Here is a 23,411-nt window from a genome sequence, read left to right as displayed (position 1 = left end):
GTGAATGTTTGTTTTGTAAAGAAATGAAATGTTTATTTTATTAACCTGGTTAATAGACAGGAATAACATACATGTCAATTAAGATAATCAAAGTTTAATCATCTTTGCTATTTATCTCATAAAAGAAATTTAAAAGTACATGGTAACGCCAATGACATATGCATGTAATACATGTATGTACCAATTACCTTAGCATTGATTTTATACAAACACATTTGCTTGTATAATATATTTATCATTTTATAACGCTGGTATAAGTTGTAAAAGAAAAGTATAAACCTATGCCGTATGTCAGTTTAAATAATCACTAATGATAAATAACAATAATATAATAACATATGATTAACGAGCCAATTAGGGTTGGATCTAAGTACGTTGAAAGTAAAAAAAATTGGAAAAAATTGTGGAAATGTATGCCGAGTTAAGATTTGGGTTAGTATGTAGAGATACCAAATTTGAATGAACATTTGTCAAGATTTTATAAAAGAAAAAAAGAGTGTTAATTACAATCTATGTATGATTGCATTTTGTCATTGGGATAACTAAGTGTCATTAGTGTTACTTTGTCATTTCTCGCTTTTGCAAATCATTTAAAAAATTAGTTTTAATAAATCTTTTTTCATCTTTGTAATTGAGCAAGGTTAATATATGAAAGATTAAGGTCTTTTTAATTCTTTGAGATGTTTTAGACTTAAAATTTTAGTTTATAAGTCATTGGCGTTACTGAAACTATCATTGGTGTAACTATTATTACTTATTAGGTTAGTTACTGACTCACTACGGAAATATATTGGGTTGATCAATCTCATAGATGGCGAGGCGAAGCCGAGCCTTCTATGAGATTGATCAACCCAATATATTTCCGTAGTGAGTCAGTAACTAACCTAATAAGTGTTTTGTTTTCTCGAGGACTATCAAGCGACATATTTATTCACAAATAGCGATGATCTACGCAAAGCCATGTACAAGATGCCTTACATCTCGTCCAATTTAACTCATTTAAACTCTTCAAAATTTTTCATCTCACCTTTAAAATACTCTTTCAAAATCTTTGCTTTACCCATGTTTACTTACAATGTTTTGTTGCTATTTAATTTCAAATGTTTTCTCCCTTTCCTCTGCAGAGATTTGAGCAAATTTCGTCGCTGCCATTTTGTTCTGCTCCAGACAAAACAATGTGACGTCAATATTCTAAGGGCAACTACTCTAATTTTAAAGAATTTCAAAGGGCAACAACTCCAAATACTTTAAGAACTTACAGCATGCAGTTTATGTATAAAATACTATGAAATGTCGAAATGAGTAAGCGAAGCGTCGACCAATGACAGCCATATTGCCTAATATTATTTCTCACAGAACAAATATAGAGATATATGAGGCAATCACGTGCTATGTTTAAACCAATGAAAATGTGACATTTCAGTCCAAGGGAAAACAAAGTGTCATTGGAGTAACCAGCCGAAAAATGTTCCTTCATCTAAAACTTTAGGTATTTAGTGGTTTTTAAATCATAATAATTAATGTATTGAAATTCCGGATGGATTGTATGAGATGAAATTTTGGCTATAATTGCCATTTTTATGTTAAAACATATTGAAACAGGTATGTCTTAAAAAATTGTCTCATATTCATGTCAAAACTGTAAAAAGAAACTTACTATTATAACTAAATGCTATTAATTTTTATTCTTTGTCAAGTCATATAAGTTAACATTTATTTGTACCTCAAATTTATTCTAAAAAGTTGCTTATTTTTTATGTACAGTGTATTGTTTACAGGTAACACCAATGACAATAAAACAGCTATTGTTCGTTTTCAAAAGAGCATTCTGACCAAATTACATTAACTACTGTTTCGAAAATGTGTCTTGAGAAAAATATAGTGTTGTATTTTTACTGTTAGTTAAAAAAAAGTGCAGAAATATCTACTATTTTTCATCATTTTCACCTGAACTATTTAGCTGCTTTTTTTATATTGACCCATTATATATGTAAACCATTATGAAAATGCACAACTTTTCAATTTTTTTTAAAATATGCTCGCGTCTGTACCAGTCCGGATGATGTAGCGCCCATTATAGAGGTCACATCAAGTTCCCTGGGACGACAATTGCTTTTACCATTGTATTACACATGTACCATCTTTTCAGCAGATAAATTATCCCCATTCTTTTGTCATATCCTGTCATTTAGACCTTTATTTAAGAAGGCAATCAATAGAAATCAAAATCGATAAATAGTTCAGAATTTAAAAACACCAAAAACAAAAAAAAAATTACCAAAATATCCATTTTTTTTAATAGTTTGTCGTAATTGGTCTGAGTTATGTTTTGTTTCTTAGTGTTTCTTTTCTATCAAGCATAGGCGCACTTTATCATTCATTTTCTTAGGCTAGATATAATGCAAATCTTCCTTACCTCAACCAAAAAGGCAAAACGCTCAATAATGCAGTGCACTCTAATGTTGATATAGATGTGAAATAGATAGTGATGAGATAAGTGTTTATTAAATACAGTTGTATTCGCACGGAAAACGTATAAAAGTCCTTGTTTATTGACAAATGATGAATTTTGCACATATTGATTTTCATCAAATGGAATCCCCCCTCCTCCCCCCCTTTTTTCAAATTGCTGGATCCGCCTCTGATTTGTACGCATATTTTTTTTTACAGTGTCTTGCAAATTTTTTTATTATCTAGAATCGATATAGTTTGGGTTTATTATCATATCGGCAAATACAAGATTTCATAGAAAGACGTTCGTGGCCCCGGGGCCTGATCAGGCGGTGATAAATAAATATATTAAAATGTTTACTACGTCCGCAGTCTATATAGTCTAATTAGGGTACAACTGTATGTATCGACACTACTAGATAGCTTTTATAAGCAGAGCAGACACATTACATGCATGATTAAAATGAACAAGGAAACGTATATGCCATTATGAAACTTATGATGCTTGAATTAAGAGCGTATTCTTTTGGTCAAATAGTGCGAATGTTATAATAGAAATAGTAATTAAGATTAGTAATCAACATGTTCTATTAGTGATAAGTTGTGATAAGCATATATGCCGGTGTAAAGAAGAATAATGACCCCCGTAGAATAATGACCAGGGGCCATTTTTCGACTTAGAATAATGACCCCTTTTGCTGTAGAATAATTGGATTTTTCTGAAGAAAAAAGACCAAGGGGTTATTTTTCTTCATGTAAAACATGTTAAACGAACTTGTAAAAATAGCTGTATATAGTTTTTCATATCCGTTGCAAACACACACAAACACACTTACATTGCCACAAATTGATTGTTATTAATTTTAACATTCATGTCTCTTCTCTCGTCGACAGATGGCGGGAAATGACACTGCACTTGTGTAGAAATCTGCTGAACTGTACCATGTACTTTACCATGAATAATTCTTAACAACATTTTATATAGCTCTATTTTTTAAAAACGATATTGGATTTACAAAATTTATGCAGCTTGGTAAACTTTATTTTATCGCGATTTTACAATTGCATCGGCAATTAATTGCCAGGTCTACACGTGTGTAATTACATATAGAAATATGTGTTGCTAATGATCTGAACTGAACTGCACTAGGTTCTGTTGCCAAGCCATCCCGTGTAAAAAAAAAAAAGAAAAACAATTTTGTACACAATGAGTAATTATAACTTTCTCTCTCAGAGGAGATTGTGTGATAATTAACGAACAATAATCATGAAAGAATAAACTTGTAAAAATATAAGGCAATATTCATTGGTGAATGAAGTCAATCGGAGCATGATATATTTTTTGTAAAAAAAAAAGACTAAGGAGGCAGGTAACGAAGGAATATGAACACTTGTTATTTACATTTCTGGGGGAAAGTGATTTAAAAAAAACATTTTACGTTCGTTTTGTTTTCTTCTACGTAATACATATTCATCAATATTCAAAACATGTAATGTTGTATTTGTGTTAATGAATAGACTTTATTTTTTTAGAGCAATTGTGTAAAGAGTACCTGTCTATAGGAAATTCTAACTAGACTGATTGCATATGATTAAAGGAGATTATTTCTAAAAGCGTTGATAAGGGGTTCAGGCTCATGATCATCTTAGGGGTTTATATCCCCCTCGATTTTGATCACATGAATGTCATGTTGTAAATTTTGTATTTACTGCCACCCGGTAAATTCAAAATTTACAACATGACATGAACTTAAAAACACACGCGTTAAGGAGAGGAACTTTTAAAATATTTATAACAATCATCTGGACTTCTATCATATCTAAATGTGTCCATTTAGCTCACTAGAACTTTGTCACTTTTTTAAACTTTTCACAACGATATTGTGGTGAATGGTGGGCCGTTATCTTATTCTTCTTTAAAGTGTACATCAAACAAATTACAGGGCAGTGCAGGAGACCTATAGGGCTTTTATTTTCAGGTCCCAAATTTGGGCTGTACGGGTACCGCAAGGTGGTTCCGATTGGTCTATATCTCCCTTGATTTTGATCACAAGACACATTTATATTTCTTATCCAGGCGACCTATACTGCCTCAGATGTTGTCAATGCTTTTATTGATGCATTAATCATCTAGATATTAATTAAAGTATGCCGATAATAAAGTAAAATATATTTTCTGTTTGAGTATTCTCAGTACTTTGATTATTTTCCCGTATTGGCCTTTAGCTTCTACTGGCTTGACGGGACTCTAAAGATGTCAGATCCTTTTCAAATTTGCATCTGAGAATTTCCAATTCCAATTAAACACTTAGTAATAAATACAGGTTTTTGGCATATGTGATACAGATGACGTCACACAACTCGTATTGGCCTCCGGGGCTGATACAGGTTATTGGCCCTAGGGCTGATACGGATCCGTATCACACCCCTTGCGGAACTTCTCTGCCTTTTTCCGTTTCGGCAATTGTGCATGTTTACAGAAAAATATGAAACATATATTGCAGTCGACATTTTTAAATGCAGTTGAAAATTTCAGTTGTGGAGCATTCAAATTTAAAACACGAGGAAATTCCGGTTTTGTAGCTAAATGTTTTGTAAAACAATAAGATCTAATATTTTTATTTCATACATGTATACAAACTACTTTCAAATGATATTTAAAATCAATTTGTTCACGTTGATGCCTTTTTACAAAATTTATTACTAAGTACATAATAAATATAATAATAAATACCCTTTTTCCATATCACAGCCTGTATCAGTCCTCGACCAATATCATACCATGGGCCTTCGGCCCTCGGGCTGATATTGGAGTCTTGGGCTGATACAGGCTGTGATATGGAAAAGGGTATGTATTATTCTCCAATGGAGCTCAGATCTGCTCTGACAACCATAAATCTTGCTTTGATGATAAGAAATGTAAAAGAAACAACTGGGATGCAACTCCATTCTGTGATTTATGTAACATTCTATCTGTAGAGCAAAAGTAGCCATGAAATTTCAATTGGACACACTTAATTATACCTCTCATCAGGCCATCCCTATAGAATTTGAAGAGAATTACTGATCAATGATGATTGACACATCTTAGATAATTTACAGCAAGAGCAATAAGCATATAAATAGAGTAATTCAATAAGGCAATGCATTTATGAAGCATCTTTACACGAGAAATCACATAAGTGCATGCCATATCACAATACTAAAATAAAAGAATCATTATACCAACCCCCAATAGTTGTGGATATGGGTGGGGCATCTATATTGTACCCATACATGTTACATAATATGATTCCATTCAAATTTTGATTTTCATTAATTAGAATAGGACAGGTGTGCTGGGGTTACCATATAAAAAATAGAAATATCTCCTTCTAAACATTTTAACAATGACTAATATTTCAATATCTTAGGTCATTCAAACATAAATATCAGTATTTGTATTTTGTAAATAAGGAACTCCCGATTAAATGTGGGTAGAAACTGATTTTTTGGCTATATTACATTAAACATTATTTGGTCAACTGAAATGCATTAGTACTTAAGGATGAAAACCATGAAAAGCTCCTAGATTCAATCATGCTGATATTCTGTATACTTGACTTATAATGACCCTTCCAATAAATGACTGAAACCTATTTTATAATTATATGAAATATTATTATTATATTTGAAAATTATGTTTTACACGCCAAAAATCATCATTTTTCATATTTTTTTCATTACAAAATTTTAAAACATTTTCTCTCTTCAGACTGCAGAAACTAATTTCTGTCAACAAGATTTGACATAAAATACTGAAAACTGGCATCTGCATGCATTTTTACAATTTAACATACAGCCCTTCAAGGTATCACACCGGTAATTGTTTTCACTATATAGCACTATAGAGGGGGAAACATTCTTAAAAATCAGTTTGTATTTCTCATGACAAAATATTCGGAATAAAAGTTATTTGTTACCTATCGTAATAATGAATTACATGTAACTGTAACTCGTTAAGATTACAGCCATTCCCCGATACCATTCGTCAGTATCATGTTTTACCGGAAGGATTTTTATTTCTAAGAAATGCCCCTTCTTTCACTTTAAGTTTAACTGAATATGAATTTTAATTTCTGCTACTTTCTAGAAACTGCAGTGAAATTTACAATATTATTACTAAGACTACTGAAAAAGTTGAATTTATAAGGGAGTCATTATTCTACAGGGGTCAGTTTAATTTTCTTCAAGTAGAGTGTGCTCATTTTTAAGAAAATGACACTTATTCTTCAGACAAAAGGGTCATTCTTCTACGTAGAATAATGACCGGGGGGAGGGGGGGGGTCGTTTTTCTGCATAGAAAAATGACCGGGGGTCATTATTCTACATCGAAAATTACCCCCGGTCATTATTCTACGGGGGTCATTATTCTACTTTACATCTGTACCAAAATAATAGATTCATTCATTTCTTTAAGCTTTGCAACTCATCAGATTTTACAAATTAAACATAGTAAAGTATAGATGTGGGTATTTTACAGGAGACCCTATTACATTGTTCAATGCACATACATAAATATGAAAAATTGACATAAGTAAAGGCGAAAAGAATCAAAAGAACAACATCTAACGTTAATTACATATATCGTTTCTTAATTTCATACTATAATAAATGTATGTGCCGAGGTTACACATATCTTTAAAATTTTCGTTATTAAACAATTGCAACAGCTTGAACATCGATGGTTTCTCATAAAAATACTTTTTAATATATTTTTGACGGTATTCAATATATACTGGACACACTAAAATAAAATGGAAATCATCTTCAACATAATTTTTACATGAAAAGCAGTTCCTTTGGGCTCTGTGTGTATTATTGTACCTTCCAGTTTCGATAGCTAAACGATGAGAGGACAATCTTAATTTTGATATACACTGTTGAAATTTTACAGGAATTGACTTTCTAAGATAATATTGAAGATAAAATCCATCCACTAAATATTTATAAAAATGATATTTCTACGAATTTTCTTTTTTACCAAAAATATCTTGTTTAGCCAGGTCTGCGATTCGTTGATTTATGACTTTTAGAGTAAGTGAATCAATTGTTTGTTTATTCCAAATTTCATTGAACCCAATTTCATTTAAACTCTTCTTTACATCAGAAGCCCAGTTTTTATATCCATGTAATTCGCATTTAATGTACATTTCTTCGTAACACTTTGTATAATACAATTATAACTACATAACACATCCTTCCAAAATTTTAAAATTGAACAAAACCTTTTTGTAATAAGAGGTTTTTTTTACCTAACTCTGCATACACAGCAGCATTAAATGACCTTTTCACACCGAGGGTTTACTTACAAAAATCAAGGTGCAGTTTTTCAACATTGTTACCTTTATGAGAGCCCCAAATTTCTGAAGCATGAATAATAATGCCACCAACATAACAATCAAAAAGCGATAATAAGGTTTCATGATTAAGTATCATGCCATTAATATTTTTCCTAAGCGCAAACATTGCCTTTCTACCCTGGTCAGATAATTGCTTTTCTGCTTTTGTAAATTTAGTATTGTACTGGAATATTATTCCCAAATAAGTAAATTGTTCCACGATTTCTAATACGTCATTACGAATAAAACATTTTTCGTTACATTTGATTTTGCCCTTATTTCTAAAAACTACAATTTTTGATTTTTCAACATTTATACACAAGTTCCAAATTTTGCAGTAGTGTGACAATTCATTTAAAAGTAGTTGTAGACCTTCAACAGATTCAGAGAAAAGTACCATGTCATCCGCATACATTAGTAGGAACAAATTTAATGATAATAATTCGTGCGGTATGCATCCAGATTTTAAAAAAATCATTTCAAAACCATTTACATTTAAATCAAACAAAATTGGAGATAACACTTCACCTTGCATAAGACCAACATTGTTACAAAAATAATCGCTTAAGCGCCCATTCACGACAACACAAGATTTAACATCATTATATAAAGCTTTAATAACATTTAACAATTTACCCTGGATGCCCACTTTAGATAACTTTAACCATAATTTAGATCTATCAACTGAGTCAAAAGCTTTCTTGAAGTCAATAAATGCACAATACAATCGTTTCCGTTTGCACAAAGTATTTGTTATAATAGAATGGAGAGCAAATATTGTATCTCGTGTACCACAATTAGGTTTGAATCCAAACTGGGTATCCGTAATTACATCGTTTGTTTTCGACCAATCTAACAGTCTGTTGTTCAATATAGATGTAAACAATTTAGCCATATTGCTAACCAGACTTATACCTCTATAATTTTCTGGATTCGTACAATCACCCTTTTTATAAACAGGTACAATGATGGAAGAAGACCAACTTTTAGGAAAAAATCCAGTATCTAGTATACAATTGAATAGACTCTATTACAAAGGCAACATATGCTCCTGAAATAGATAACGGGCAAATATCATTTGCACACACTTCGCTAAACTCTACACGGACACGATGTTCTGGTGGTAACAATACAAGTACACTATTTAAATGTTTTCCCCATATGTTTATCATTAATTGGAATTGGGTACAGCTTTTTAAATATACAAAGAGCATCTTTTATATCTCATCTCTTTATCACATCTTGTACAACATCCTAATGAATGCTGGTGAACAATAACAACACAAACATACATATGTTAATCCTTTCATTAAAAGAAATTATCATATAACGCACAAGACAGCATTGTAATTACATTGATGCATTTCCTACGATTCCACACAAAACTGTGCATGTATTATACTCAGGTGATTTCAAATGTTGATGGACTTTTTGTCTAATGAACGATCACTGATTGCTTGTAGATAGAAGAAATTGAACCTTGTTGTTTTCGCCTGTTTAAACGATGTGGTTATTTGAAGAATTACAATCTACCAGGACGAGGAAAGGAAATCAGAATATCTTTCATATCAGACAAGAGTATGACAGAAAAAGGATTCCACCTCACATGGAGAGGTAGCTTACTTACATGTATATCTTGTTATTAGTAGTCATTTTTCTTTATTTAAATTAATAGATATTTGAAATACTTCACAAATAATTGTTTGATTTGAGCATATTTTACTATGCAAATATATATTTACATAAATGGATTAGGCAGCAGGCTATGCCTATGTAAACCTTCTCCGTAACAAATATTTGTTTCAGTTTTTCTACCACAAACAAAAGCCTTACCGACGCAGAAAATGTTGGCTACGACAACAAAATACAAGGTTAGACATGCATCCAAGGAAATGGACGTTAAAACTACTGTATTGCAACTAGAGACCACAACTCCTACACCATCTCAAGGTAAATGGCTTTACAAATAACAGCTGAATAGGAGAGAACATAAATAGGCATTGTGCCTGCTGTTCAATCCAATTCAATGTATTTATATACTTGAATAAAATACTTATTAAATTAACAGCTGAATAACTTACTGTAATATCCCATTTGTGAATTGGACGAATTACACAGACAAAAAAAGGAAATCTATGCACATTCAAAGAAAAGATGTTGCCATCCTTGTATTTTTTTTCCTCAAAAGGAATTGTACCCATAAATCAAACGAATAAATAAGATTTATGTGAAAAAAAAATACAGAAATGAGAATGAACGTTTTATATTATCCAAATCCTTAATGATTTCATTAGAAGTATATCATTGAGGTTTTAGACAAATTATATTTTAAAATTATACAGATGCAGAAAAAAGACGGGGCGGAAGGGGGACAGTTTTCATCTCGCATAGTTATGGCGCATTTAGTTTGCCTTTTTTGCACTAAAATTGCATTTGTCACTGTATTGACTTTTCAAGCCAGGATTTTAACTAAACAAAATGATAATAGAAAATATTGTTTTAATCATGCACAAAGATCAAATTGAATGAAGAAGATAAACCATTTCTGTTTAAGTTTATGTTCGGGTAACACATTTTCTTGTTAACTGTATATCGTTGTTAAACTATGCCTCACCATGATAAATCACATGGTAATGAGTGAATTTTTTTTTCAGTTGTTAACAATATTTTGCAATACGAAGACGGCATCACTGGTCAAATAACATCACCGGGCTACCCTGGGAGATATCCCAACAATGTCAATTACACATGGATAATAAGGACCGAGAGCCAGTCAGCAAACGTGGCCTTCAGAATAATTGAAATGAATATCAATAGATGGTGGTACATGTATTGTGATGATTATTTGGAGGTAAACTTGAAAACAATTCATAATTTTTTGGAAGGATGCGTGACCCTTTAAATTCCCTTTTTCGAGCATTATTAGTTTTTGCTAGTCTTCTTTAAAGGAGTGCGTTCTTATTTATTTATATAAATACACATACCATTCACAGCGTCTTGCAAAAACGGTTACTATCAAGAATCGTTATAGTTAGGGTTAATATTGCCTATCGGCAAAAACAAGATTTCATCGATCTGATCATGCAGTGACAGCCCCACTCGATATATTCTAATCAGGGTACAATTATATGTATCTGCATTACTAGAAGCAATACTTACTTTAATACTGAGCAGAAATAATAAGTACATAATTAAAATGAACAAGGAGACTTATATTACTATTATGAAACTTATGATAGTTGAGTTTAGCACTTATTTTGGTAAGGGAATGCTCTTTTGGTCAAATAGTGCCAATATCATTACAAATATTGTGACTAAGATTAGACAAGCACAATGAGCTTATTGAGCTATTGTTGATAAGTTTTGATAAGCAAATATGCCAGGACCAAAATGATAAATCACGGGCGAGTATCATTTATACACACTCCTCTATATCGACACTATATTTTCCCTTTGTGTTTATATTTGATTGGAATTGTGAACAGCTTTTTTAAGTGTAGAGTGGACATCTTTTTTTAAATCCAATCTCTTTATCACATCTTGTACAACATCCTAATCAATGCTGGTGAAGTATAAGAACAGTCACAATCAAACATGATTTATTCTTATATTTAAAAAAAAACTCTAGACAATATTGCAATCGCACGAATAAAGTTCATAGGATTCTCACAGAGTTGTATTATACTCAATTTTAAAATTTTGATTTAAAATGTTGATAAACCTTTTATCTAATGAACGATCACTGATTGCTTGTAGATAACGGAAATTGAACCTTGTTGTTTTCGCCTTTTTAAACAATGTGGACAATTGAAGAATTACAATCTATCTGGACGAGGAAACAAAATCAGAGTATCATTCATATCAGACGAGAGAATGACAGAAAAAGGATTCAACCTCACATGGAGAGGTAGCTTACTTATATCTTGTTATTATAAGTCAATTTTCTTTATTTGAATTTATAGATATTTAAATACTTCATAAATAATTGTTAGATTTGAGCATATTTTACTATGCAAATATATATTTACATAAATGGATTAGGCAGCAGGCTATTTTACTATGCAAATATATATTTACATAAATGGATTAGGCAGCAGGCTATTTTACTATGCAAATATATATTTACATAAATGGATTAGGCAGCAGGCGATGCTTATGTAAACCTTCTCCATAACAAATATTTGTTTCAGTATCTCTACCACAAACAAAAGCCTTACTGACGCAGAAAATGTTGGCTACGACAACAAAATACAAGGTTAGAACAACATCCAAGAATATGGACGTCAAAACTACTGCATTGCAACTAGAGACCGCAACTCCTTCACCATCTCAAGGTAAATGGCTTTACAAAAAAACCAGCTGAATAACTTACTGTAATATCCCATTTGTGAATTGAACGAATTACACAGACAAAAGAAGGAAATCTATGCACATACAAAGAAAAGATATTGCCATCCTTATATTTTTTTCCTCAAAAGGAATTGTACCCATAAATTAAATTGATAAATGATAAGATATATGTGACAAAAATACATACGTTAAAATTAACATTTTAACTTATTTAAAATCTTAATAATTTCATGAGAAGTATGTCATTAAAAGTTTTAGACAAAACATACATGTACATTAAAATTATACAGAAAAGGACGGGGTGTTTCAGTTTTCATCTCGTCAACCCAGGATATAAAGAAAGGGGGGTGTCGAATTTTTACATTAGTATATATAGAGAAAAATCTTCTCAAAAAGCAATTGGACTGGAAACCTGAAACTTAAGTGGAAGCAGCCTTACGTAGTGTAGATTCCAGTTTGTCAAATCATGACCCAAGAGGAAGGGTAGGGCCACAGTGGAAATAAATTTTTACTAATTAATATAGATTAAAGATAAAAACCTTTAAACATTGTATTCTCACAGGAGACGGCATCCTCATATAGAGTAAATTTAAGTTTGATTAAATTATGATCCCCGGGGCCACTAAGGGGAAGAGGGTCAAATTTTTAAATAATCTTTAAAAATCATTTTAAAAATATTTCCCTTCAAAAGTTTTAAATGTAGTGAAACGTACCATATATATACTGTAAATTCAAATGTGTTTAATCATTATCTTTGGAAGTGGGGTATGGCCAAAGAGGGCGGTCAATCTTTAGATAGGAACATTTTCTTTTTCTATTGTTGCTCAGTTGAGCGACATGGTCCATGGGTCTCTTGTTATAGATATGATGCGGTTTATCTAGAAATGTCTTCAAAACTTATCTGATTATTAATTTCTCACTGGATTTTCTTTATTGATGTTATGCATTAGTGTAATCTTTTGTGCTGAAAAAAAATGATTAATTATATTAAAAAAATATTTATAATGATCATATGCGCTTCATTTTACGCACCTGTGTTTTTTTTAATATGAAGAGGGTAAAATCATGATATGAAGGATATTTGTGAATTTTGTTAATACATTGGTAAGTCTCTCGTGATAAGAAGGATATTTGAGAATATTGTTGAATAACATTATATACATGTAGCTCTTGAAATATCCTTTATGCATAATGTTTATTTTACTTCCTCTTCATAATAGCCCATAGTACCGTGCAAGCTAAAATTACATCAACTCCTAGGACAACTGAATCAACTACGGAAGACATTAGTATGTTCAAAAATATCTTCTCTACAACATTTACAATACTGATACCAGAGTCCCCATCTACAGTGGAGAAGCCGGGTAGAATAACCAGTCATTCGATATAAATGATGAATAGCATTGAATATTCATAACGCGTATTGCTTCTTTGTTTTAAATTTTCTCTTTATATTAGTTAGTAGTACAGTGCAGGCGATGTTTTCGTCAGCACTTAGAACAACTGAATCAACTACAGAAGACACAACTTCTTCAACTCTGATACCGGAATCCCCATCAACTGTGAAGAATACAGGTAGAGCAACCAGTCCACCGATAACTTCTGAGCTACTACCATCTCGTTCTATCCAGTATTCAGAAACGAAGCGAACAACGCTCGAAACACGATCGCGACCGCTGACATTGTCATCGACGACGAGATCATCCAGTGTTGAGTTGACAACATTAGTTTTTAATGCAACAACAAACAAAGAAGACAAGAATACATTTGATAAACAAACAGGTTAAGTATACATTCCTTGTTCAAAGTTTGAATAACTGTTTTGCCTTCGTTAATTAAATGATTCAAATTTTCTTCGAAAACTATTTATGACAGGCGTTTCTGTCTCGGTAATAAAAAACACCGACAAAAACAATACAAATAACAGAGAGAGAGTGAAAAGTATGAAAGTTTTAAAAATCACTATAAAAATACTGGAGGAATGAGCAAGATAAAAGCAAAGCCAGCAACTGAGAAAGACAACAGAGATATTGTTTATACCCACCAAGGAAGCACATAACGTTTTCATGACATACTGTATACAGGGAAATATTCGTTTTATTTTCGCCTCTATCGCCCTCGTTGTCAGAGAGCGAATTTAAGACTGGGCAAATTCTTAATTGCAAATAATATCTTTGTTAACATAACTGCATCTTGGCGAATTCAAAACGGGGCGAAACCGTTTGCAATTGTTAAAGGGCGAAAAAAAAAACACGGGGTGGAAATAGCCCTGTATACAGTAATTATTGTTATCAGAAAAGCATTCTATATAAACGTTTTAATAACGTTATGAATTTTTTCTAAGTTTCATACTGTTGCAAAAACATTGCGAAATAGATTACGTAGAGCAAAGCTTAAACTTTTTGAAAAAAAAATTATTTAAACATTTTAAAAATGATATAACCAAACTTGTTAACTTCATATAACGTTTCTAAAACGTTGTTATCAACATGATATTTGACAAATCAAATACATTTAAAAAAATGATTTTAATCGTTTCAAAATGATTTTCAAAGATTAATTGGTTTGGAATTATAATGATCATGCTGACCGAGTTTCCGATTTCGTACTTAATGGCTGAATCTGCATTTTGCAATTGTTCCACCATTACTTTTACCGTGGTTATCGGAAGCTTCAAATTTAACAAATCGTAAACAGAAGCAAAGAGAGGCGGGCAGCAGTTTAAAGTGAGTATGAATTTTTTTTGCATGTGTCTCAGATATATGTGCGTTTTTGCCGCTTCTCCTTCCGGAAATTTTAGAAACATTACATGCTTTATTTTTATTAAGAAGCGGTGACCAGCTTCCTTTCTTGAACAATCTTTGGAGGATAACGTGCTCTGTATTTAAATTGTTTTGTGATGTTTTACTGTACAAAGATGAAGGGCTCAGGTGGTTCAATTTCGAGCAGATCGAGGTTAATTATTTCATGAATATGCGTGAAATAATGCTATATGCAGTAATGGTTATATTGAAAATGATCAATTATGGATAAATTGTTTTATTTCATTATTTGCGGCACATTTTATAGTGTGTCCTTTTTATTGTTTGGTGATTGACTGTAGAACTGCATTTGAATCACCGCGGCTACATATGCCAAATACAAAATCCTTGAGATCTATAAGTGGCACAAGTCGCTAGGTTTTACTTTGTTACATAAAATTACATTTATGCAAATAAATGCATTTTTGGCAATCGCGAATTATCTCCTTTAACCTTTTTAACCGGTAGGTGGTATTGTTGTAGTAATTTGTACGGGTAGAGTTGTCTGCCCATTTCACTGCTAGGTGGCAGCTTATTTTTTAGTTCATCAATTTAAAATCAAACAAAGTAGAAACATTCAGAGTGAAGAGTTGACAAAAAATTTATTATTACGGCCCGCCAGAAGGCTAATGCAAACAACCAATGATGATTTTTTGCGGCCCATTTGACGCTTGCGTCAATATGTTTTCTTGTAACATAACAATAAAGAACTTAATATTAATTATTTTCGGATGATAATGCAAATTGGGGCATATGTGGATCTCTATCCCATTGACAGTGATTAATATCAAATAGTAAATTTTGATTTATTAAAAAAAAGCTATTACCAAAAAATAAGCATCAGAACTCTAATGACAAACAAATTATCCCTCGGTTATGCCGTGTTGGGAAACATTTTGATCCTTAAGGGTATCATATTTAGCCAATCAGTGATAAGTACAGGTTTCTGTGCATTCTAACTGTAAATCAGACCGATTTGAATTGAATAAAGACCGCTTAATAATGCATGCATTTTTCGAATTTCAAGTTGTATGAAAGAAGCACAATAATTTCCAAATGTAAGCTCTGTAAAAATGTAATTGAAATGTCTGTCAGATTCATAAAACAGAATTTCTTTAACGTTTTATGTTGGATCATAACACTCCTGCATTACAGCTGCATAAACATTTCTTTTTCACGTGATAACTTCTCAGTGTTTCCTATTTAGCTAATGTCAAAAATCAGATCACTATTGTTTTAAATTACTATATGAACCATGATTTTTATATGTATGTCATGTTCTGAATAAAGTAATATATATATATATATATATATATATATATATATATATATATATATATATATATATATATATATATATATATATATATATATATATATATATATCGCAAAACAACTAACCTCTAACTGCTAAATACTGATCAATTAGCTTACCAAATTTATTAGGAGAGTGCTCACAGACCTTGCTGTGAGGTAAAAAATCTAGAATGGCGAAATGTATATGATTTCTTATGGTGCTTACTATTTGTTTTGATATTCTTATTTCAGGCAACGGATAAAACAAAACACTTCATTTCAGGTTTAAGAAATTTAGTTATTTCTAAACTGGACGTCTGTCAACAAGATGACACAGTTGATGCAGTTTTATAATTATTAATACAATGGATAACACTTTACAGAGGAAGCTGGACAATTTAACTTATATCTAAAATTATCTTTTAAAGTAAATTTCTTACCTGCCTGAGAGAGTTGATATCGCCTCAGTAAATGAAGTAAATTGATAATACATGTAATAATGTTTGTTGCCATTTTTCATGATTAATTTGCGAATTCCATGTTTGTAAAATTCTGTTTCATTTTATTGCCTTCACTTCATTTCAAGGGAAACAATGCAAGAGAGATAACTCGGATCAATGATAATGGGTTCATTATGACCAATTTCTATTTGGGCCAGTTAATTGTCACTGAAAAACAAAAGGGAAAACATGCTTTCACTGGCATCCAGCTCTAAAATCCAACTGTGTATGTCATATGTATTGCGTTTATAAATTAAATCTAGAAAACTGCAGTTTTGGTAATATTCTTCGTCATCATTTTTCGCGAATTTGCTATTCTTTAAAGTTTCATTGAGATTTGAATTTTGTCAATGATTCTTTTAATATAATTGTGTGAGATACATGTATTGCACTTAAAAATGTAATAGTTTCGATCAATTCAACGATGAAATTTATAAAAAAATTTTATTGTGCCATATATATTGAGTAAAACAACAATATTTATTGCTTAATGTGATCATTTTTACATTTCATTTTGTTATTTAAACATTTATAGATTACTAATTTCATATTTTTTTTCATTAATCAGCTGCTGTACGCAATGTTTAAATGAAAACTATACCATATAAGACCGTAAATAAAAGGTTTTGTATTGTTATACTCATGTTTTATTGTATGAATATAACAGTATATAATTTAAAAAAAAAACAAAAAAAAAAACATGCAAAATAACCGAAACATAACATTTTAAAGAATGTTTTTTTCAATGATTGTTATACTAATTTTTAAACATTTAAAAAAATGTTATAGCAGCGTTATAAAACCATATTAATTCACGTAATTGTAACGTAATAGATTTTGCTTTTTTAAAAACATTTTAATAACGTTTACATAACGTTTTAATAACATTGTTGTGCTACATGTAACTGGATATGGTACTCTTATTATCATTATTATTAGCTCACCTGAGCTGAAAGCTCAAGTTAGCTTTTCTGATCACATTTTGTCTGTCGTCCATCTGTCCGTCTGTCCGTCTGTCTGTCCGTAAACTTTTCACATTTTCAACATCTTCTCAAGAACTACTGGGCCAATTTCAACCAAACTTAGCACAACTCCTTCTTAGACAAAGGGAATTCAAAGTTGTGAAAATTAAGGGCCACACCCTTTTTCAAGGGGGGATAATCAGAAATTAATGAAAATTTTTGAAGACTTTTCAAAAATCTTTTTCTCAAGAACCATATAGCCAGGAAAGCTGAAACTTGTGTAGAAGCATTCTCAGGTAGTGTAAATTCAAAGTTGTGAAAATCATGACCCCCGGGGGTAAGGTGGGGCCACAATGAGGGGGGGGGGGTGTCAAAGTTTTATATAGGAATATAAAGAATAAATCTTTACAAATCTTCTCAGAAACTAATTAGCCAGGAAAGCTGAACCTTATGTGAAAGCAACCTCAGGTATTGTAGATTTAAAGTTGTGAATATCATGACCCCCAGGGGTAGGGTGGGGCCACAATGGTGGGTCAAATTTTTACATAGGAATATAAAGAGTAAATCTTTAAAAATCTTCTTCTCAGAAACCAATTAGCCAGGAAAGCTGAAACTTGTGTGGAAGTATCCTCATGTAGTGTAGATTCAAAGTTGGGAAAATCATGATCCTATGGGGTAGGGTGGTGCCACATTGGGGTGTGTGTGTTAAAGTTTTACATAGGAATATAGAGTAAAAATCTTCTTCTCAGAAACTAATCAGCCAGATGATTCTTTATAATTGTTAAGACTTTGGCTCCAGGACAATTTTTCGGCCTCACAAGAAGGTTAAGAGTTTGATGTAGCTTTATATCCCATATATAAACAATTGTTAAGGATCATTTTGAGAACTGCAATACTCAACATGTGATATGACTGTAAAATCGTCCTGTTAGAAAAGGGACTAATGATTATAAACATAAGAATATCCAGGGGGGAAAATGGATTTTATTTATACAGGATCTACAGTGTACATTGTCCAGGTTGTTTGTATTATGACTCCATTAAGCTGATTTTATCATACCTATTGTTATTCAGATGAGCGATGTGGCCCATGGGCCTCTTGTTATTTTTTTTCATGAACTTTCTTACATTGTATTGCCATCCAGTCAAACGTATTCCTGCATGCCATATGGCATTTCAGCGTACCATCTAACAGCGCTATCTGTCCTGTACAACATTGCTAACCCTGTAGCATGCTTCATTGTGTTGGTTTACTCTACATTCTGTGTTGTCATTAGTGTTCTATCTTTCCTGGTATCCTTAGCAGCCGTCATCATCTTGTATAAAGCAGCTGCCAGCCCAACTTAATTACTTGTGGGAATAGAATCTGGAGCAGCCCTAATTGTAAGTCTTTGTGAATATGTAATATAACAAATTAAGTCAAAATTACTTAATATTCTCTATCATATATAGTTGTGAATTAAAACCTTTTTACATGTCATTAAGGCACATAGGTTGGGCTTATTCGGTTTCCATGGTGCTAAGAGGATGAGGTTCATTGATTCCCACTGGATGTGACACCAGTCCATCGCAGGTTAACTCTCTACATTAGCCGGTACCTAATTTTAGCTGGGTGGACTGAGACTGCAAATAAAGTGCCTTGTATAAGTGCATTACACAACATTAGGTGACCACAACATTAGGTGAGCTTGGTTTGAACCATCGATCTATCAATAACTGGCCTGACCACTAAGCCATGTGCTCTATAGTTGTGACTGAATACATGTAATTTTATATAAATTATGTTTAAAGTTGATTATACCATGAGACTCAAATTACATGTATATTATATACACGACTTTGTCACAAGTTCCTTATAAAATCTATCCATAGTCTTTAGGTATTTCTACATCAAAATTGCCAAAAACATATAGTAATCATCTTCCTTCGTGAAAACAATGGAAATTTAAGCAAATAATAGTTTTATTACAAAATATTATTAGATTTACTGTATACAGGGCAATTTCATCCAGTGTAATTTTCACCCTTATCATAGACTTTAAGTTAAATGCGCAAGCTTAACATTATATAGAATTTTAATGAAGGTTGTGTATGCTTGGTAAGAGAAGGTAGCAATTTTTATGAATTGTGAATGCTAGGATATTGAAATGTGTAAATGCATTGATGAAGTGCTTGTCTTCTGATTCTATTATTCACTTTATGAAGAAAAAAACCATGGCTCTACATGTGTTATACATGTTAAAGACAAACTGCAGTGTTTTGAACTATCATTTGAAAACAATATGAATCAATGATTATTTTTATTATAAAGTACTTGCTTGAATATCGTATATTTTTTGCTCTTTATGTTCTACACGTTTATTATGTTTATACATCAAGCTTTTCTGATGTTTTGATACAGATGTGAAAGCATCTTTTTCAAAAATTTTTATATGATAAGTTGTTAAAATGTAAAAAAATATGTATTTTCATCTCAATGTAAAAATAAATTCAAAAAGAGAAAGGATAATATGTTTATAGCCTTAATTAACAGAGAATTTGAACATGTTAATAATTTGGATCATATGGTGAAAGTGCATTTATAATGTTTTAAGGTGGAATAACACATCATCACAATATTTCTGGCCTCTGATTAAAACGACATTTGATTTTGTTAAGAGGGTTTATTAATAGTAACTTGTATCTTACTCCTTAGTGTAACCGAGAGGATAAAATGTCGGGCATACCGGTATGATCCGTACGTCCCGAGTTAGAATCCCAGAAGGGATTGAAATTTTTAGGTATTCATTTTTTATTCCTTGAATTTATTTGGCTTATTTAATTGATAAATGTACAGTTTACTAATCATTATATCTTTCATAATCAAAGAATTTACTGGTAATTTGAGTGACTCTTTCCATGCATGTTAATCCACTTCAAGTATCTGTTTCTTTACATAGTATTGGGCATCTACATTTGGGAGGCTAAGTGAACGGTGAGAATGAGCAAAGGTGTTTGTACTAAACCTTTGATTAAATATCTCCTGGGTCATGGGTTCTGGTATTAAGGTAGTTCTTTGGATCATTCATCGACAGTACATTAATTTTTCTCAAAATTGATTGCGTAAAACATTTACTTTGTCAATTGAATTGGATTGTAGTATAATACTTCTTGATGTGATTCAACTATACCCCTCCCTACAATAACAATACAACATAATGAATTTTTCTTTGAAGTGCTGAATTTTTATCTTTTTCTAACAGATTATAAAAGCCACACATCTATCCATCTATATGTCCAAAGAACCTAAATTTTTACGACCTGTAATCAAATTTAAAGAGGGTTATTCCCCTTTTGATTTTGCAACGCTAATAAAGTACCAATTAAAAACTGTCGATAAGCTAAAGCATGGGTCTTTTTTTTAAAGATAAAAATAAAACATTTATGAAAAAAATATTATTCTACGACAATGTGTACAAAAATAATCGTGATTTTAAGCTGTCTGACTGATTTATTAATAAAAAAAGAGATCTATATTTGACATTTTTTTCATTTTTTAAAACAACCTAGTACTTATACATGTTGCATCAAATAGAGAACCAGGAAAACATGTAGAAAGAATCAGTGTGGCCAACTGACATATTTCAATATCTAGCCTAAGATATGGTTATTTCTAGACATTATGTTCATTTTTAGTGTTTGAATTAGATTATCAAATTATGATCTGAGGCAATACGCTGACCTGAGGTTATTTCTCACTTTGATATGTAATTAGTGAATCCTAGATTGGTGGTATAAATGCTGAAAAATTTGTTTAAATACTTTCAGTAGAGTACATGTACAATTAGTTGGGTATATTCCACTAATGCATTTTCCATAGGCGGTAATGTTAACGTTAGGGTTCATAACTCCTGCCCTAATTTTCCTTCAGGAACGAAGGACCTCTTGAATGAAAGCTCATCAAATTGTCTCTTTCCTGTTTAAATTTCGTGGTGTGAAGTCAGATTCGTTTTCCGGCAAAATGCGTCTGTATTAAAAAACTCTGAAAATGAAAGTAAAATAAGGGATTTTCATAGTTTTGGAAAGGGTGTACATCAAACAATTTCTATTCTTTTCTTCAAATAATAGTTCGATTTTGACATTTTGCCCCCTCCGTATTATTTTTAGTGAGTTGCTATTAAACATGTCCATGTATAAGACTGATAAATAATACTTGATTTGGTTGCTAACAAGATATTATTTTAAACTTGCGAACATAGTCCAATAAAATTTTGTTGAAAATAATCAATACCAGGCTTTTATCTTGCTTTGAGATTTATTTTGTATTTTAATAGCACTTTTTTTCTTTCATTTTGTTTTAAAATAATTGCAATGTCGTGGATCCCTTACATTATAGCTAGTGGGCTTTTCTTGCCGCTCGGCAAAATCCCCATCCCTATTGCACAGTTAGAGAGTGCTCGGTTTGCTGGAAAGGCCTTGGATTTAAAAGAATTTTTCAAAAATACAAAAATAACAGAATATCCCTTTTGTATTTTACACTGTTAGCTATAGATGTCGCAAATGCGCATATCGTATACTTACCCTAACTATTAGCCAGTAATTGGTCGTGCAGTGACTTGGAGTTTAGAAAGTTGAGAAATTATTTAGGAAAAAAAACCATTTAGCGATGCACACCAACTTATAGGGGATCAGGTCAACACACATTATTTAAATTGTTGGAAAGTTTGGTTTGGCATTTCTTATGAAGACACTTAACGTACTAAATGAAAAAAACCCAACGAAATCATGGACTTTGATTTTAAACAGAAGACAGTCTGGTTAATTGTTTATACTTCATATAAACACTGATGATTGTAATCTAGGCTAGCGTCCTTGAAACGGAGAGGGGACAACCTAAAATACAGTCTCATTGTAAAAATTAACGCACTTTGAAAACTTAGAGTGCGTTGTTAAACGAACCAAAATTATTAAGCGACTTTACCTTACTTTAATAAATTCATGTTAGCTATAAGAATTTCCAAAAATGTAGCATTTTTTTTTCTGCACAGAAATGCTGCTCATTTGAAATGCCAGCTGTCTGAGTAAATGATTCTTACTAAGGAGATAAGTTGTTCATTAAGTAGTCAATTGGCATGTGTGTGAGAGATTTGTTTTTTCACATGAAGTATCATATATTTTCTAGATACATAATATTTATATTAAATGATGTATGTATATGTACCTGGTACAGACGGCTTAATGGAAGATTGGAAAAGGAAGCATTGCATAGTTTTTTCCGTAAAACAAGGAAGATTGAATAATTTTCTCCTTGAAAAATATATATGTAGTATTTATCATAAATATAAATATATCTTTAAAGTGAAATCGCATTATTGATAATTATAAATATTAGGCGTCACATGTATGACACATGTACTATATTCAATTACTTGTATCGCGAGTAATCAATATTCTGTTGATTGCGTATTTTGAAGATATGACAAGAAGCAATGAAAATAGAAATGTTCATGTCTTGATCGTTTGACTAAAAACTTAAAATCGTGGCTGTTGATTTACACAGTATTATTGTGCACAACAGTGCAGTTGTGCTATTCACAAGCTCGTGGCATCGTGTTTGAAAATGAGGGGGTTGGGGGCTGAGAGAGAAAGATACACCAAATCTTATATATTCAAATCTGAATCCATGATCGG

The 23,411-nt window shown here is 31.7% G+C and overlaps 1 long non-coding RNA gene across 1 annotated transcript; it reads left to right on the top strand.

The window, feature by feature from the left end:
- Positions 1-9,305: 9,305 nt before the first annotated feature.
- Positions 9,306-10,672, top strand: LOC117693111 (uncharacterized). Its single transcript, XR_010711655.1, has 3 exons — positions 9,306-9,446; positions 9,639-9,782; positions 10,487-10,672. It is a non-coding gene; the product is annotated as an uncharacterized lncRNA (long non-coding RNA).
- The last annotated feature ends 12,739 nt before the right edge of the window (positions 10,673-23,411 follow it).

Source organism: Magallana gigas, chromosome 3 (genome assembly GCF_963853765.1).
Source record: "Magallana gigas chromosome 3, xbMagGiga1.1, whole genome shotgun sequence".
Taxonomy (NCBI): domain Eukaryota; kingdom Metazoa; phylum Mollusca; class Bivalvia; order Ostreida; family Ostreidae; genus Magallana; species Magallana gigas.
This window is presented reverse-complemented; position numbering and strand designations above follow the sequence as displayed.